Raw genomic sequence first — 18,801 nt, forward strand, 5'->3', positions numbered from 1 at the left:
AAGCATAATTGACCCTTGAGCCCACTGTGAAAAGTTGGCATCTATAAGGCTGAGGGATATTCCAACAAAATAACAGGTAAACGTAGTGCCACTGCTACAATATCCACCTTACCCAACCTATTAACTCTTTTTTCGTTAAACTCTCATGTTCTTTATTTGAAATGTGTTGCATTAATACAGCAGTGGCAGTCCAGAAATTGCTTTCTTTACAATTCCCAATTGGAAAGGTCAAGCGTGCAGCGTTGTGGCGTTTCATAAAAATCCGGATTCCTTAGTCCTTCTACTTTAAACACCTGTTTCGGTACATGCTGGGACTTCCCGTCCAGAACTTTCTAGATTTGATGGTTTGCTTGCCTGTCATAGGACTCGCATCAGATACAATTCAGTCTGTCGCCTGGGGGCTATCCCTACTACCCGAGAGCCCCTCCCTCAAACCACCCAATAAAACCTGACTCACTCTACCAACAAGCCCGACGTTAAAATGATAGGCACGCGCGCTCTTTGAGGAAGGCATTAGACAAGGTACCCTTCAGAGAATTCACAGCAGGACTACAGCGGCGCACGCACGCTCGGAGTCCACCAAGTCGTTAATGAACTAACAGGAAGGCCACTTTGAAGTAAATTCGTATGGAATGCATGGATAGCACAATAGAAAAAAAACATTTTATATAAATAATAAAACGATTCGACAAGGAGAAGATGCCGAAAAGTGCGTGTAGAACATTTATATTGATGTGATAAAAGTACTTTGTATCTAATAGTTGCTTTAAAATACGTATCTATAAATATCGGTAAAAAATCTGATTGGGATATAAATGACTTCAACACAATATTCCGTATACATGAAGTTTTAAGGTCACATTTTGTGTTGACTATATGAGGACATGACCACTACTGGAATGGCCGCTGCGTTGCGTAATGTAATCTGTGGGCTCTTTGCAGGTGATGCGAGCCTGGTCCCTTTTCTATTTCCATGGCCAGGAGGGTACCAGTGGATGCTGGAGATGCATCATCCGGACAGCATCAGCGGCGGCAGCAGCAGCAGCATCCCTGTAGCTGGAATGAGGGTGGATGCAGTTGCAGCTGTCGGGGGGCCTGGCTCAAGGTGAGATTAAATGAGTTTCTATTATTTATAACGGGTCAACAGTACAGTGTGGCTTTAGTAGCCCGCTCTGCATAAATGCACATGCTGCGCTGCAGTGCATGCCGTAGGGATTTCCTTGCCGGGGAATGCATACCAAAGGGATGTGTGTGATAGTGATTGTATGCAGGGGAGACACTCGCGTCTGGGATTGTACACAGGAATGGACTGTCTGTGATTTTTTTAAAGGCATTTGCGCTAGGGTTATGACAGCATAGGAAGCAGCGGGGTCTGTTTGGAAGTGAAGAAGGAACATGTCAGTGACTGCCAGGAGCAGGGACTTGTTAGTTTTGCAGTGCAATAGTCTGTGCACGCAAGAAGGGTCTGCCAGTAATGGCATGCCAGTGTGGGTGCCTGCCCGAGGGCCCTCCCCGCATGTGATGGATTTTCTGTGATTTCTCGCAGGGTGGACCTATCCGTGATTGCAGCCAGACATATGCCCGTTTAACGAGGATGAGAGCCCTGCCTGTATTGCACGTAGTGGGATCCTGCCAGGGATTGCGTGCAGGAACCCCCGCCTGTGATTCGATGCGCGAGATACCCATCAGTGGCTGTGAATGTATGCACACGAGACCCGGCAGCGATTGCGTGCAAGAGCAACACCCGTGAGTGAATACAGGGGAGACTTTATGTGAGTAGGACCTGCTAGTCAATACTGTGTTTTCGGGCATGGAGCGTGCCTTTGCTTGCATGAAGGTGGGCTACCGGCGAATGCATGGAGCAGAGTGGGTGAACGGGACTGCTTTGTGGGAGGCATGGTGCGGGTGTGAAATGACAAGAACTGTATTATGCATAGTGTGGAAGCGGCGTGGGCTACCGCAAATGCTGTTGTCCGGCTCCCAGACTGCACATGCAGCACTGCGGTACAGGCAGGTGGGTGTGTTAGGCTGTTATTGTACATAGGGTGGGACCTGCTGTATATGGAATATATCTCGTCGGCACATGTAGACCCTGGCAGAAACGCAGGATATGCTTATGTAGAGTTGGTTATGTTGCTTTGTACACACGAATAATTCTGCAGTTGTATTCAATCCGTGCTTGGTCCATGCGGTTTTTGTGTGACCTCTAGGCACCTATAATGGTGTTGCACGGCGACCCTCCTAAGAGAGGGCGGTCTGTAATAATGCCATATGCATTAATACTGCACGGTCCTGTCACTAATGCTTAGATAACATGATGACTTTCCCGCGCTGTCTTTACACGACCCCACACATCGCACGACCAAGATAGCAAGGGGTGGGCAGCGGTGGAGTGGCCCATGTGTCACGTCGTATGTGTGTTGCCTGCCCTGTGTCCGCCTTGCTTCAGGGCAGTGCTTTCATACAACCTGGGGTCAGTAAACGCACAATCCTATTTGTTTTGCGTTCTTACACCTTATTTTTGTGAATCCTTTCATACTCGTCATGGCGTTTCATACAAGATGCCATCTTTCACAGATCATGCTTATGTAGTCATTTTTGGAAATTGCATGAAGAGTTGACAGCTCTCGCTTATTATACAGCATATAAAGCGTATACAACTATAGACCTCTCACTTATACAGCTCTTGACAGCGCATAAGGCCTAGTATACAGCTCAAGCTTGTTATGCAGCATATCCAACGTGTACAACTAAATATAGACCTCTCACTTATGCATCTCCTGCGAGCGTATACGGCTTAGTATACAGCCCTCGTTTATTATGCAGCATATACAGCGTATACAACTAAATATACACCTCTCACTTATGCACCTCCTGCCAGCGTATAAGGCATAGTATACAGCCCTCGTTTATTATGCAGCATATACAGCGTATACAACTAAATATACACCTCTCACTTATGCACCTCCTGCCAGCGTATAAGGCATAGTATACAGCCCTCGTTTATTATGCAGCATATACAGCATATACAACTAAATATACACCTCTCACGTATGAACCTCCTGCCAGCGTATACGGCTTAGTATACAGCCCTCGTTTATTATGCAGCATATACAGCGCATACAACTAAATATAGACCTCTCACTTATGCACCTCCTGCCAGCGTATAAGGCATAGCATACAGCCCTCGTTTATTATGCAGGATATACAGCGTATACAACTAAATATAGACCACTCACTTATGCATCTCCTGCGAGCGTATACGGCTTAGTATACAGCCCTCGTTTATTATGCAGCATATACAGCGCATACAACTAAATATAGACCTCTCACTTATGCACCTCCTGCCAGCGTATAAGGCATAGCATACAGCCCTCGTTTATTATGCAGGATATACAGCGTATACAACTAAATATAGTCCTCTCACTTATACAGCTCTTGCTTATCTCGCAGTTTCCCTTATTGTACAGCTATAGCTTATACAGCGGTTGCGTTACCTGACTTTTTAGGGGCAGTGATGTCATTACTGAACGATGACCCGTCTAATTGTAGGACAGGGGTTGCATATGGCATTATTTAAATGGCATGAATGTCACGACCTGTTCTTTTATTAAATTGTAAATATATTCTATTATCGATGTGTGTGTATTTATTCTCATGCCGACGTTGTCATGGCTCAGATATGTTAATAGTAACTAAGTGCCTATGGTTTAACATTTAATCTATTCGGCCCTATCATAATACATACATAAAAAAGATCATTTCTGATAGGCCTCTGCTTCATTGCAACTGTACGTGGCAGTGACACCCGCATAGCGTCGCCGTTCCCTGGATACAAACCATGCCACGATGTGTCCGGCATTGCATGCCAGCACAGAGACTAAGCATTGCGTCACTCAGGTGAGGGCATGTGTCCATCACGCTGTTAATTAAGTTGTTCCTCTTTCGCGTACGGTTGCCGCCCAGCACTTATTAATAATGCTGTGATGGCCTGGCCATCCTGTGGGTAAGCGCAGTTACCTTTACTCTGCCACTATTACAGTAGGAGCGCGTGCATCCTTTCTGCTTCTGTAGCCTACTGCACTTTGCATGCTGGCTCTTGTAGTCGCATACTTGTAATGGAAGAACAGCTAGGCTGCAAGCCAATGCATGCAGTGATGTTAGCTGCATAACTGAATGGAGGAGATGGTGAGGGTGTGAGGAATGAGACGAGCGGCCTCCCGCCGGCACCAGTGGGTTTCCAGGCGTGATGTTCACCTGATAAGGGAGCAGTGAGATGGGGCTGGAGGGGGAGATAAGAGGTGTTTTAATGCTTTGTTCGCTAGCTGCATCTGGGTCTTTAAGCAGCTGCCTCTTTGCTTGGTATTGTCATTTTAATTCACAGGCGTATTGCTTTCTTTGCATGGTGGTTGGGGGGGGGGTGGGGGGTGGCAGGCGGTGGAGCACTCCTGCAAAAGGGCACCGCCACCGGCAGGTGCACGTGATGAAGAGTGGATGCTGGCATCATGTGCATTTGCTCAATTGAGGCCTGTCGCCGTTAGAATAGCGCGCCCGTGGCATCATGAACGTGGCTGCTTGCATTCATTTCATTCAGTGAGGTTTGATGGCCCCTTTGTCATTGCCCTTCCCCCACATCTTGGTGGAAATGTAATCCCTCATCCCCGAAAGCAGAGTAGCGGGCTGGGCAGAGGAGCTATGTGTGCCCAGTGTTCGCCCTGGGCTCTGTGCTATTGATCCGCATATCCGCTAGTACAAAACTTACTCCAGGCAAGATGCCGAGGAGCCTGACTGCGGCAGTCGTGGCACCACGCATTGTTTTGTGTTGTTTTTATTTGTGAAAGCCAGCAAGACACGGGGATGGCCATGATATGTGCCACATCTTTCAAGGCTTACATTTTCGTTGTGAGAATGCCAGATTTGTACTGGAACGCTCTGATTTCTTACTGGTAATCTTCATTACTCCTAGCCATACTTTTCCTCGTAACAGTACTTACTCTATAAAAGCGCGCTGCCTTCTGACAGAACCCTTTCACAAGAATTGTTCTTTTTTTCCTCCTTTTGGAGCTCCCCTCAAAGCCTGGGGTATAAACCACCTGACCTGTCCCATGATCCCCCTATCTATACCAAAGACTTCGGGACAATCTTATCACTGGGGATGCAGAGGAGGTTGCCAGTACTGTGACGAGGAAGAGAAGGACGAGGAGTAATAGTTTAGTGTAATTTTTTTAAAGTGCCACCCGCCCATAGGCCTGAGAGCGCTAGACAAACAATGCAACATATACAATAACAAAGAAAAACAACACCATAAAGTAAAACATCTCAGCATTCACATGGGCAAAAATTACAAGAATACAAAGATCCACCTTAGGGCTTCAGCCACCCACACCCCCACACCTCCAAAGAAAGACAAATTCTCCAAAAGAAGGCAAAAATAAAAAGATTCAACCTATCAGTGAAGTACCAATCTTAGACTGGACACAGTTGATAAGTTCTTCAGCTTTTTGTTACAACTCAGAATTGCCAGCAAATTGCTCTGGCCACAGCCATGGCAATACAGTCAGTATTACTCTTGTACACCAGTCCAGGATTTGCATGCTCCGAAGAAGTCTGGGATCTTGCAGCCTGATGTTACTATGGCCCACTCTCATGTGAAGCCAGGATAAAACAGCATTTCTTAAAGCTTCTCTAGTCTCAGTCCTCTTCGGTGTATCCACGTCAGCTGGAACAATGTTCCTGTGGTCCATAATGAGCGCTCTTTCGGTGTATATTTGATATCTCTGGCATTGTGGACTTTTTTAATACGATTATCCCTCCCCAACACATGGCGAGTCTGCAAGTGCAGGCACTGATAAAACACCTGGAACAGAGCAGGTCACATTGGTTGAGATTTCAGTGCTTTTATTCACACTAGTCGCTTCACAACTAGTATCGGCCCGTTCTGTTTGAATGGCTGTATCCACACGATGGGGCGGGGCCTGATTTTCATTTGAATCAGTTTGGCACTGAAAGTCAATCCTTTCAATAGGTGCCTTCATTAGCACTGTGTCAAAGGAGTCCACACATCGACCGAAGTCAAAACTATATTTGCATTGATTAAGATCAAAAATGATCTTCTCTTTGATGGATTGCCAGCTCACCACACAAAAAGATCAAACATCCACACCCTTTCTATCCAAATGAACCTGTGCGAGGGCCTCAGCAAGAACAGTTTCCACACACCTCTAGGGTGACTGCATCGCCTTGGAAACAGCCAAAGTTACATAGTTGTGAAATCCAGATTGACTCTCGGCTGATGAAACACCTAATGGACCTGCATGTTCATTTCTGCAAACCACTTCTTCCATAGTCAGCTCAAGGCTTGTCATAGGGATGGACGAAAAACAATCCCACATAGGTGGGGGAAGTACTTAACCTAGGTGGATCATCTCCAAAGTCCTAGATTTCAACTTTTCAGATGTCGATTCCTTCTTGGTCCCCAAGTCAGCACTCTTTGACTAGAGAGGCAATTCCACAATTTACGCACCCATTCGTTTCACAGAATTAGCCCTAGTAATTGGCATTATAAGATATAACCTTCTGTTCTCTTTAGGGATAAGCAGGAAGACAAAGGTGACACAAGGCACCAGACAATATATTGTAGGTATGTCACTTGAGGGGTTAATAAATTAACATTCCAAAGCCTCACAATCGTAGCATGACTTCTACCACATGCCACATGCCTAGTTATTGTAATACCGTAGGCAGATTTTTCCAGTTCTTCATGAGTGCCCTCCGTTCTATGCCAAAGCAGTGTGGGAGTGTGGACCGAGGTGTGCGACCAACAGCCTGACCCCAGCCCTCCACTCACAAGCCCAAATGGCGCTACCCAGACGAAAATGCCAGCAGCAGTTCAGGCAGGCAAGCAGCATGCCCGGAACTTGTGGCAAGCCGGCTACACCAAGCAAAATTCCGACAGCCGGCAAGAGTGGGGGGAACATGCCAGGAATCTGCAGCAAGGCATACTGCGGACGCGCGCAATGCCAAAACTCAGCGAGTGCGCTCGCACACCGCCCCTTCCGCTGCCCTCATTTCTGTATCTGGTCCTTCCTCGCCATATTCCAAGCAAGTCCCTTGTAATGTAACTTAGTAATGAAGATTACTGGTAAACATTCAGACCATAACCTCCACATCCGTTTCTTTGCCACAGTACTTACTCTATGGAGTATTCCAAAGATCGGAAAGGAATGGCCTCCCCCCGAAGCAGGTGCAGCGGGCATCCTAGAGAGTACCCAGCAACCATCTCACGGAAAGAAAGGAGGGAAGGTGGATGGCAGCCCACGCAGAAACCAACTGGGCAGGGGCAGAAGATCCCAGGTGCTATAGGTATACACATTCCAAACCACTCAACAGGACCACTTCCGGCCCAGGGACTGCCACAGAATCTCAGAAGCCACAGATAAAAGACCAGGGAGGAAGGCATCACAAGGCCAACTTCCAAGTCGATGAGACCCAAGGAACAAACTGTGCATGATGGAGTTCTAGCCCTCCCTACAGCATAAAAGGACAACAGCCACACTCAATTCCCAGAGCCAGATGATCATGAATAGCCTCCCAGAAAGACCCCCTATTTGAGATTGCACACTGACTACTGGCCTGCAGTATCCTAACCATTGAAAAAGGTGATTCAAAAGGGCTTTAAAAAGGCTGCCAGGGTCCTTGATTGCCGACTGAGTACCAGGGCAGACACTCATCAGAGGATAGAAATGCAAGTAAACCTGTCCAAACCACCTTGTCTGCCTCTGCATATGTCACAGACACCTATCACACATCTTAGACACCCTGGGTTCAACTCTACTTCAAGCACCTCTAGCTAGACAAGGCCATTCATATGGCTCATAGGGACTCCCCAAATGTAAATAGACCAGGACCAGAGATTTTCCCTGAAAGCAGCGACCATGCCCATCACCACTTCCAGGCAGGATAAACCAAACTACTGGTAGGGATGAGGCTGGAACGCCACCAAATGTTCACCCCACCAGGGTGCTTCACGCACAGACACAAGCAACCATATCTGATCCAGACAGGAGGCAACTCGTATCCCTTAAACCTGTCACCTCTAAACCAGAGTGGGAGGCGAGCACCTCCTTCACCTAAGACAGAAGTCAGCAACTTGAGAAGGGCAGTAGGTGTAACCCAGATAGGGCTCACGCTCACCCCAATTATTTTATTTCAACTCACAATAATGCCAGGGGACACAACATAGTAGGGCCATTATGCCCAACAAAGAACGGGGCACAGCTGGTAACTGACAACAATCCAGCTGGCACCAAAACCTGGTGACAACTGAAAAACCATGAACATGGGAATCCATCATCTACATCAGTCTGTGCACATATCCTGCAGCATGCTCAAACCACACACCCCAGGTCCGGGGGGGACAAGGGACTACTGTCATGAGAGGCAGTTGTTATGGCAAGGGAAAAGTGCACAAGATCACACAGTGAATCGCTTTGTGTCAAACAACATGAACTCAGAAACCAATATACATGTATACTAAAACCCAGGATGTGGAAATAGATCGTGATGAGAATACAAATGTATGAAAGGGGATGTGGGGTAAGCACTTTGAAGGACCTTAAGATCACAAGGAAAGTCACCAAGCCACTCACCCACAATTGCTGTTACAGTTACTGTGAACCCTAAACCCACATAGAGGGCACGCAAGGACAGGGTCTGTGCACTAACACCGTTGGTGTTATATAAAGTAACTTAAAGACAATACTTACACAGACGAGAAACACCACCTGGAATTTCAGTGAAGCACTCAAAACCCTGATCAAACAGGGAGCAAGAAAAGCTGTAACAGCAAAGGGAGGATAACTTAGGACTCCTGACAACTAGACATAGAGCTTACAGGATAGTGAGGAAAACAAAGACATTCAACCGGGAGCAGGGCACAACAGCAGAACACACCTAACAATGAATAGGGAATCAAGACAGAAGTGTAAGGGGAATCCAGGAACAGACTCCAGGGGGTAGTCAAGGAACAGGAGCAGGGAATCCAAAATTACAAGTGCAACCCCCCCTCCACATCTAGGGAAGGAAAGGAAAAGGGTACAAAATAGGGAATCTGTCAATGAGGTGTGTCTAAGGGATAAATGTTACACTGCAGAACAGGGCACGGTTAAAGGAATAAAGAACACAGGCAAACTGGGCTGCACAGTAAAAGGAAAGCACTGGAAAGTACTAACTGCAAAACAGAAGAAGACAACAAGGGGAATCCAGGAAGCAGAAAACACTAATAGACACACTAAATTCGAAATCAGAGATCCAGGAACAAGACATAAGAAACTAGGAACTAGAAACTAAGTATAAGAACTAGGAACAAGGAACCAGTCACAAACAGGAATCCTGCAACAATGACCAGTGGTGAACAGAATCAAACAGAGTCTTATAAAGCTGGCTAATGAGCACACAACTCAGGTGTGTTGTGTGCTAGCATTTGCCAGCAAAAGGCACTCCTTATCCTCCACCCAACCTCAACCTGCAAGGGCGGAGATGAAGCAGTGCACCAGGCATTCTGGGAAGCATAGTCTTTTGATGAAAGGAGCATACTGGCTGCCAAAATCCTGGAATTTATCCGGAACGGAAGTGGAATGGAAAATATGGATTTAGAGCTTCCAAATCACCACTATGTAATGGTCGGGTGGAAAATCCCAGCCCTGAGCAGACCAGATAGGCTGGTTAATCCCGGGCTCAAGAAACGGAAGAGTCAAGGGGAATGACAAAGGCCTGTTTTATTAACAATCACTATAAAACAGGTGAAAGAGAAGGGTTTGTTGCTCCCGGCTATCTTGCTAAAAATAAATATTTTCAACGCTTTGGTTGGTACGAAGTTAATTCGTTTATTGTTCGGTGTTTTCCGGTGATTGTTTCTAAATACATGTGTTTATGAGAAACACTATTAAGAACTTTGTTAAGCAAGTTGAGGTCAGCCGACACGTGTTTCGACCTTACGGTCGTTCTCAAGGCTGAACAATATTCAATTAGTGATCAGGTAGTGAAATATTACAATTTTTCAGTCGTGGTGTTTTAGGTGATGTGCAAACATAGTGATAGGTAACAACATGACATCAAAACACATTGATGTGTTGATATATAGACATTTTGAAAAGGGAAGAAAAACATTGGAAGAAAAGGAGGGAGGAAAAGACGAGAGAGGTAAGTAGCTGGTTAGAATTGGGCTTGTGGTGAAATAGATTGAGGTAATTGCCTCTTACCCAGTTGCGGTTTGCTGTGTGCCCTCCGTGGGGTTCTGTATTGTAAACTGTCCTTTACGGCAGTCCTGGCTCCTGTTGGGCCCTGAGAGAGAAGGAATTACAAGGGGTTGAAGGGATAGGTGGGATCTTGAAAAGGGGAAGGATCCCCTCATGGTGCGTCACTGTTCCCATTCGTTTATTTTAAGTTTAAGTTGGCTGTGATCATTGCACAGGAAACCGGTGGAAAACATCAAGGGCTTTTCCTGAATAGCCCTTGTGTAGTTTCACCTGTTGTGCGCGTTGGCAGTATTAATAGTAGTAATATCTAATTGGATGGTCCTAGATGTACATCAGGGGCCCTTTGGACGAGTGCTCCTGTGTGTACCCAGCCATAGATAGATCGCAGTTATCTTCCTGTTGTTGAGAAGTGAGAAATAGTGAATTTTTTTAAAAATAAAAACCTGCGCTAATGCTAAACATTGTCCTTGGGTGAGCAAGGATGCGTGCTGTCCCCAGATTGGGAGGCTCACCTGTATGCTTTGTCTGGCGTCCCCGGCGGTGCTCTGCTGCTTCTGCACACCGCGCCGGGCGGCGCCATAAGAACTGTTTGTTGACTCACGTTGGTCTCCGGTCGCGCATGCGCGAGGGGTAGTGTCTTGGCGCTGGTCCCGGCGCATGCGCGTGGTAGTAAGCAGATTGCGCATGCGCCGCGGATCAGCGAAAGACCTCGCGAGTGCTTGTGAGTTGGGATTGGGGATCGGGGGTGGGTTGGTCCTAGCCAATGGCTATGTAGCAGAAGGGATCTGGGTGGAATGGCTTGATTGATGGTGTATTGAGAGTCTCTGGGGGTCGAAAAGTGGAACCTGAGTGGGTAATACCTTGGAAGAATCAATATCGATTATGTCCATTGGTGAAGTGCATAATTGTGAATAAGCGCGTATTGTGGCATCAGTTACTATTTGCCCAATTGTGGGGTCAATTTGGATTATGGTGTGTGTGGCATGGTCGCTTATTGGGCCGTGTTGTGCCCATGACTAGGATCAATGGTCCCTGTGGGGGTTGGAGATTAGAAGTCAGAAGTCAGAAAGGATGTAGGAAAGGAGGAGCATGAAGTTTACAGGAAGACATTTAAATCATGGTCTTTGTTGAGGCCATTTTTCACACATCTGAAATGACAAATTAAACGTGCTTCCTCTTGTCTCAGTTTTCGGATTCTGTCTCCTCCTCTTGGGCCCAGCCGGACCGTCTTTAGTCCGATGAACCTTATGTCACTTTTGTTTTCCATTTGGTGGTTCCTCTGCCAGTGGTTTGCCAATGGCAGTTTGGGGTCCTGTGAATATATGCTGTTCATATGTTCTCTAATCCTGAAGCGTGTCTCCCGGATGGTGCTGCCTATGTATATTTTGTTGCAAACACAGATAATTGCATATATTACAAATTTGCTTCTACAATTAATGTGTTCAGTGATGTTGAAGATTGGGCAGCCTGAGAATTTAGCACATTGAGTCTGTGTCGCATACTTGCACATTGAGCATGTCCCGCATTTCGTGAAACCAATTGGTGTTGTTTTACTGAGCCAGTCCTGTGCCGTGATACGTTTGTCTACAAGAAAGGAGGGGCTCAGTAAGGTCCTTAGTGTAGGTGCTCTGCTATATGACATGCTGGGAAATGTTTCTAATTGCGACTTGATATGCTCGTCCATGAGGAGTAGTCCCCAGTGTTTCCTCAAAATTTTTTGTAGTGCATAACTGTCTTTGTTGTATCTTGTTACAAATCTGATTGTTGGTTTGTCATCATGTCTTCTGGGTTTTGGCGAGAGCAATGTTGATCTTTCTAGCAGACAGGCTTGTTTTCTTGCTTCTGCCAGGTTTGCATGGGAGTAGCCCCGACTACCGAATCTTTCATCCAGCAGGTTGCATTCTTCTATGAATGATTCATCTGTGTTACAGTTCCTTCTTGCCCGAATATATTCTCCTTTCGGAATGTTGCGAATGACACTTTTTCTGTGGCAACTTTGTGCATGGAGGGTGGAATTTACTTCCGTTGGTTTGCGGTAAGTTCTGGTAGTGATTTTATTCTCTTTGATTTCAATCTTGAGGTCCAGGAAGTCAATTTGAATATTGCTAATGTGGCTGGTTAATTCTATACCAAAGTCATTGGTATTGAGATAGCCCATATATTCATTTAGTTCTTCTTTAGTTCCCTTCCAAATTAAGATGATATCATCTATGAATCTGGCCCAATTGATAATTAGCCTGGTGAATTTGTCTTCTTTCATTGCATGTTTGAGTTCATAGGAGTGCATAAAGCAGTTGGCTAGTGCCGGAGCATAACTGGCTCCCATTGCGATCCCTTTAGTCTGCTTAAAATATTCTCCATTGAATATGAATATATTGTTCTTGAGAGAGAAGTTCAGGAAGGCTTTAGTCATTTCAACCTGGTCTAGGTGTGAAGCTGATTCATGTCTTAGTAGAAACCCCATGCTGGTTATGGCCAATTCGTGGTCAATCGATGTGTACAGGGCTTTAACATCAAGCGTAGCCATTAAGAAATGCGGTTCCCATTTGATTTTGGCAAGGATCTCTAAGGTATGCATAGTGTCCCTCAGGTAGCTCGGTATTTTCATGACAAATGGCTGTATTACATTATTGATGTAGCGGGCTAGTGTTTCCGTAATTCCTCCTATGCCACTCAGGATTGGTCTGCCTTCTGGAATCGTGTTGAATGCTTTGTGGACCTTTGGCAGAAAATAGATGGTTGGCATAGTGGGATGGTCTGTCCTAAGGTAGTTGTATAAAACAGGGACAGGGACAGCAAGAAATACAGCAAGAAATACAATTTGTCTTAGCGCTCTCAAAGAATTTCATGCCCAACGTCAGCTTCTTATTGAATACTACATCACAATGGGCCTCATTACGAGTATGGAGGTAGCCATGCTGCTTTTAGGGAAGCACAGGGTCCGGGTTCCAGGAATGAGGAATTACCGGGCCATTCCGACCTTGGAGGGCCCGGTAATTCCCTTTCCTGGAACCCGGACCCGGTACATCCCCATTCCCATTTGAGCCCCCATAGGGCTCAATGGGAATGGGAAGGATGCTAACAACGGGCCCGTTAATGACAGGCCCGTTGTTAGCATCCTGGTCTGCTAGCGGGTTCCGCTAAGGACGTCTGGTTTTACCAGGCATTCCAGAGCGGGACCCGCTGCAGACCTCGTAATAGTGCGGCCCGTAATGAACGGTGCCGGTCCCTTACCGGCACCATTCATTACGGGTCCGCACTCATTGTAATGAGATCTAATGACTAGCCTTTGCTAAAACCTACGTGAAGGTGGAATTGGAGCAGGGAATTGTATACGTATAGAATGCATACTGGCCCTTGTTTTCATTGGATACAGAATTTTGATGGCCCCCACCTCGGACCATCCCCAAAGGTGATAAGGTAGGAGAATAAATCATAGCAGTTATTAATAGGCTCCTGCAATAGTTGTAAGATAGCACTTATCAGAGAGCAATAATTGGTTGGTACCGGCTTCATCAACTTTGGACATTTTGGCAGGTCCTCAACACATGAGCAAAATATATTCGTAGGAGGAGGGGCACCAGAGAGCCGCTTCTTTTAATTCCTTAATATACCATCCACAATTTCCTAGGCCACAGGCCAAGGCGTCTCCATTTGAACCTAACCGTAACCCACGTCTTTGCTCTGGGAATCTTTACGGAGTTGAGCATGTGCTTTTCCATAGCTGACACTAATGAACAGACACTGCTTCTTATTTATGAGTCACGTGTGAGGAGACCACGTTTCGAATTATCCTGCTCAGCTTTTGCCCTGAATTTTGCACTTATTACCATGGGTGCTATTGACTTCTCTGGCCTCAGGAGACAAGGACCTCATCACAAGTATGGCGGTAAATCGGCGTAATTACTGCTGGGCACAAATAGCTTTACCGCCAGGTCGTGCAGCGATATTAGCGCCGGAATCAAAACCTGGCGTGCACGCGCCCCGACTTCGATGTTAACGCTATTAGTGCCCAGCAGTAATTGCGCCAAAATAAGGGCTACCGGCAGAAAACCGGCACTAATAGCGCTACTGCTAGCGGAAAGTGCATCACCGCCGGCATCGCGGCTGCCATTTTGGAAAACACAATCCATTAAATAAATATCTCCACTTCCTGCAGCCATCCAGCACTGCAAACCATCCAAAATGTCTCAGGAGAGGTTAAGAGGTAAGGGGGTCAAACATTGCCCCAGAAAGCCCAAATTTAGCGAGGGTGAGCTTGTGGTCCTCACAGATGAGGCAGTGGCCCACTGCGAGAAGCTGTATGGAACCAGGCAAAGAAAGACCAGTGGGCAGCGGCAGACTGCTACATGGAACAACATTGCCCAGAAGGTCACAGCAGTTGCCAGTGTACCCTGTGATGGTGAGGACTTCCGGAAAAGGTGGAACAATCTGAGGGTAAGTGTGCGGGGACTGCTGTCCCAACACCGCCGGGAGTCCCTGACAACAGGAGGCACTGCCGAGCCACTGGCACTCACCACTTGGGAGGAGAAATGTAGCAAGGTGCTAGACATCGAGGCGATAGAGGGAGTCGGCAGTGTGGAGGCGGGAGCCAACAGCCAGGAGGCAGGAGGTGAGTGACCTCCCCCAAATGCATGCATAAATGATAACCCAGCAGAGGAAGCCCCAGAGGACAGCAACACAAATTAGCATTCCCTGAAGCTGAGCACACCAACAGGGTAGAGTGACAGGTTGGCACATCAGCCACCCTCCACATCAGTCATGGGGCATGGTACCAAGGGCACCCTGAGCGTCTGTCATGATGCCTGCCCCCGGATATCAGGATCAAGTCCATCTGCCCAGGAAACAGGCATCCAGACCCTTACCTAAGTGCTTCTGCTTCCAATGAGGTGATCATCCCTCGGCTCAAAATGCAAGAAAAAAGGGAGAAAAGAGGGGCAAGAGTGAATAACAGACACTTTGAACTACTTTACCTCGGAGTCCTCAGTTGTCTGGAACTCGCCCAACTCCTTCAGACCAGTGAAGTAACTGGTTTTCTACGCGCCTCTGCCTCCCACGCAGGATCGAGAGCTCGTCTTTTCAAACAATAAGTTGAGACCAGTGAAAGGGAATACAGGAGGTGTTCAGCGGGGAACAATTGAGTGCGTGTATCCTCTCGCCCACGGGGCTAATTCCCTTTTTCCTACCTTTAGGAGATTATTCTTACGGGTCAAGCAGACGAAACTAGGATGGCCAGTCCAGTCAGCCATCACAGCACTACGAGTCACGCTGGTGGAGTCCGTAGCAGTCCAGTTCCGTTCGATGCCCCTGTGGGGTCCAGGTGAGCGTAACAGCGTCACAGCAGCGGGAAGGGCAGGCAAGTGAAGAAAACAAATGCCATGTGCACCAGGCCACCTACTGGCACACCCTGTGCCAGCGGGATTGAGGTGCATAAGCAACCATGGCACCGTGCAGCAGTCACCCCAGTATGTAGCAGACCCAGTAGGCCTGCCCAATGAGGGCATGGCAGACAAGCCACAGGGAAGTACACGTCCCACCCACAGACATGTTCCCAGCCTGCCAATCACCAGGCCCCACAGAACAGCCCTGCTGGCTGTGCATCAGTGCCCCATAGAGCCGATACAGTGCCATGGAACAAGCCACCACCCCAACCCCACCATGTCGCAGCCACCAAGGGAGGGGATGCTGGGCCATGAAGGACCCCAAGCATGCATGTCCAACCACACCCGCCCCAGCATGGACACCCTGCCCTACACAAACACATGTCAATGACCAACCGGTCATGAGCCACACACCCATTGTCTAATGCTACACCATGATGGTGGTCCCACATGCATCCGCCCATGGCCAACCATGCCCATTCGCCCATATTTGTGGGTACACACTCTGTACCATATCAATTTTGTCTTGCATGCCAAAACATGTGGGGGAACCATACCTGACCACATTCCCTATGTCTCCTACAGGCACTCAAGCATCACAAGAGACTTCGGGGGAGGAGGCTGCCGGCCCATCAGGCAATGGCCCGTCAAGACCATTAAGGTCTGACACCACCACCCCACAAAGGTGCAACATCTTCACCAAGCAAGGCCAGACGTGCAGGTGGCCCCACAGGCCCTATCCCAACACCAGAAACCAAAGCCACGGAGATAGAGGCAACATCTGCTGCCACAGACACTGATGAGCCACAGGGGCACATCAGCCCAGAGTCACCACTTGCTGAAGACCAACAATCCCCAGGGAGCACTCTGTGCCACCAACGCGTGATGACACCCGAGCTGGATGCAGACATCCCAAGCTATGGCTCACCTGCTTGCAGCCCTGGCTCAGTGCAGAGCCCCCTCCCAGACACTATAGTCTATCTCGCAGCATGCTGATGCAAAGGCTGGATGTTGTGTAGGACAGGCAGCATGAGATGGAAGTGATCAGGCGCACTCACTCTGCACACCTGCAGGCCATCAGGGACTGTATTCAGGGGACCACCTACAGGGTAGTGTGTCAGATGGTGCGAAACAGGGCTGAGATCAGTGCAAACACATCTGCCCTGATGCTCTATGCGCAACGTGTCTGTGAAATGATAGAGGGAGTCTCTGTCCTAGTGGAAGCCATACAGCAGGGCAATGAGCGGCAGAACAACCTTGTGGCGGAGTCTGTCCCATCCACCTCCACCATGCTCACAGAGGGTTCACAGCAGGGCACGCTATGACGACAGTCACAGCAAATACTGCGCCTGAGATCATCTGGGGCCGGCAGTGGGGTAAAGAAGGCCCAACCGTGAATGCCACTGGGACACCGGCTGCCATGAGTGGCCATGCCGGGAAGTTGGTGGTTGGAGGGCAGATAGTGTGCTGGTGAGTTTATGGTGGGAACGGGAGGTGGGATTGTGTGCTGGGGATTTGGTGGTGGGATGGGGGATAGTGTGTTGGGGAGTAAGTGGTGGGTGGGAGCAGAGGGATAGTGTGCTGGGGAGTTGGCGGTGGGAGGGGGGACAGGGGATAGTGTGCTGGGGAGTTTGTAATGGGAGGGGGGATAGTCAGGGCACACTGTTGGAATAAAACAGTTGAACTACATCAATGCAAGGACATTCCTGATCGTGAAATTGTGGAGTTTATTTATACAAGCGACAGTCACACAGTGGTGTATGGCTTGTGACAGGGAAATTACTTAAAATAAATTGTCATCCAGTGCCTGGCGAGCCAGTCTCCCATCCCTCACGCCATCTCTGACATTGCCTGCTGTGGCCCCTGCCTGAGGAACTTCGTCATCTTCTTCTGGGGGTGGCATGTCCACTTCACAGGATAGGGGCAAATTCCTCCTCATGCAGATGTTGTGTAGCTGTTACGCTCACCTGGTCTCTGCGGAGGCGTTGGGGCACGGTTGCAGCCCTCCCTGAACTTGAATCACCCCCTTCAGGCCTCTCCCTCAGCAGAAAAGCTGTGAGCAGTGGTATGTGGTGATACTGCTCCTGCGTGGAGATAACAGTGTGTGAGTGCGCCAATCTGTGATTGCTGTACCGCTCAAACCCTTCACCCCAAAGTACGGTTTCTGTGAGCATACGCCGGCCCATAAAGCTCACCTGTGAATTATGGAAGATAAGCTCTCCGTCCTGCTATTTCTGCCAGGGGTGCGTTTAATGGGATCTAGTTCCTTCACTGATCCTTGATAAGGATTAGTCCAGTCCATCTGCGACTATGCTTCGCCTTATGTTTGGTAGGTCTTTCTTGAGCTCTTGTGATGCTGTTCGTTCTGTTTAATGTCTTTATATTTTGTTCCTATTTATGCCTGCAATAATGTCTCTCTTATGTTTTCTTCCCTTAAACGAAAATGCGGCCTCAATGCAGCTGTGAGGCGTGAGACGCAGGCGGATGGAAGATGTATGCTACTGCAATGTTCGACAGCAGGTAAGTGATGGTTTAAGGAAAAGCGCGAAGTATGGCAAAGCGCAACCTTAAACTGACTGTTTTTTCGATGTCTAACCTTGTCTTCTGTTTTTCCTTGCAGGCGCTGCTGTCGACGATGGAGCGTGTCGTGCTGCTGTGCCAAGATGAAGATTTCAGCATTCCGGAAAGTGTAAAGATGAATACTTGGTTCGCCGAAGAGATGTACAGGTAAGAACAGCTTCTCCCAGTTGGTACGTATGCTGGCAGGAAGCAGGATGTCCAGGAAGCAGGATCTTCAAAGGTATTCTGACCTCAGGTGACTGTGAACGTTACGCTGCTTGCAAGTGCAGAATAACGCAAAGCGTCTGTCTTGAGGATCGGGGCAGTTTAAATAGCTGGGATCGTGGGCACACCCATTAGGGCCGGCTTACCAGCCACACCCTGCCACTCCTAGAGACGTGCAAAGGCAATCCATTGCCAGCCACACCCAAAAATACACTTGGGACTGCTTAATGGATGGAATGTTCAAGGTTAATGCATCCTGCTTAATGGATGGAATGTTCAAGGTTAATGCATCTGAAGTGCTATGTCCATAATAAAAGCTTTTTGGTGTTAAATGGATGTTCTTGTTTACTTTTGTTCATGTGCCTGGCGCCAAAGGCGCC

The 18,801-nt window shown here is 47.9% G+C and overlaps 1 protein-coding gene across 3 annotated transcripts in view; it reads left to right on the plus strand.

Annotated features, from left to right (window-relative positions):
- The first annotated feature begins 1,003 nt into the window (after positions 1–1,003).
- Positions 1,004–18,801, plus strand: part of SPTBN4 (spectrin beta, non-erythrocytic 4) — a 1,591,326-nt gene continuing 1,573,528 nt past the window's right edge. Inside the window, exons 1-2 of one of the 3 annotated variants that reach the window (XM_069644494.1) lie at positions 1,004–1,105; positions 1,547–1,772. The gene's annotated coding sequence lies outside the window, so the exon portion shown is untranslated. The remainder of the gene's footprint in view (positions 1,106–1,546; positions 1,773–18,801) is intronic. The other 2 variants (XM_069644495.1, XM_069644496.1) reach the window with 2 other exon arrangements.

The sequence above is a fragment of the Ambystoma mexicanum genome, chromosome 2p, assembly GCF_040938575.1.
Source record: "Ambystoma mexicanum isolate Mex_15411 chromosome 2p, UKY_AmexF1_1, whole genome shotgun sequence".
Lineage (NCBI taxonomy): Eukaryota > Metazoa > Chordata > Amphibia > Caudata > Ambystomatidae > Ambystoma > Ambystoma mexicanum.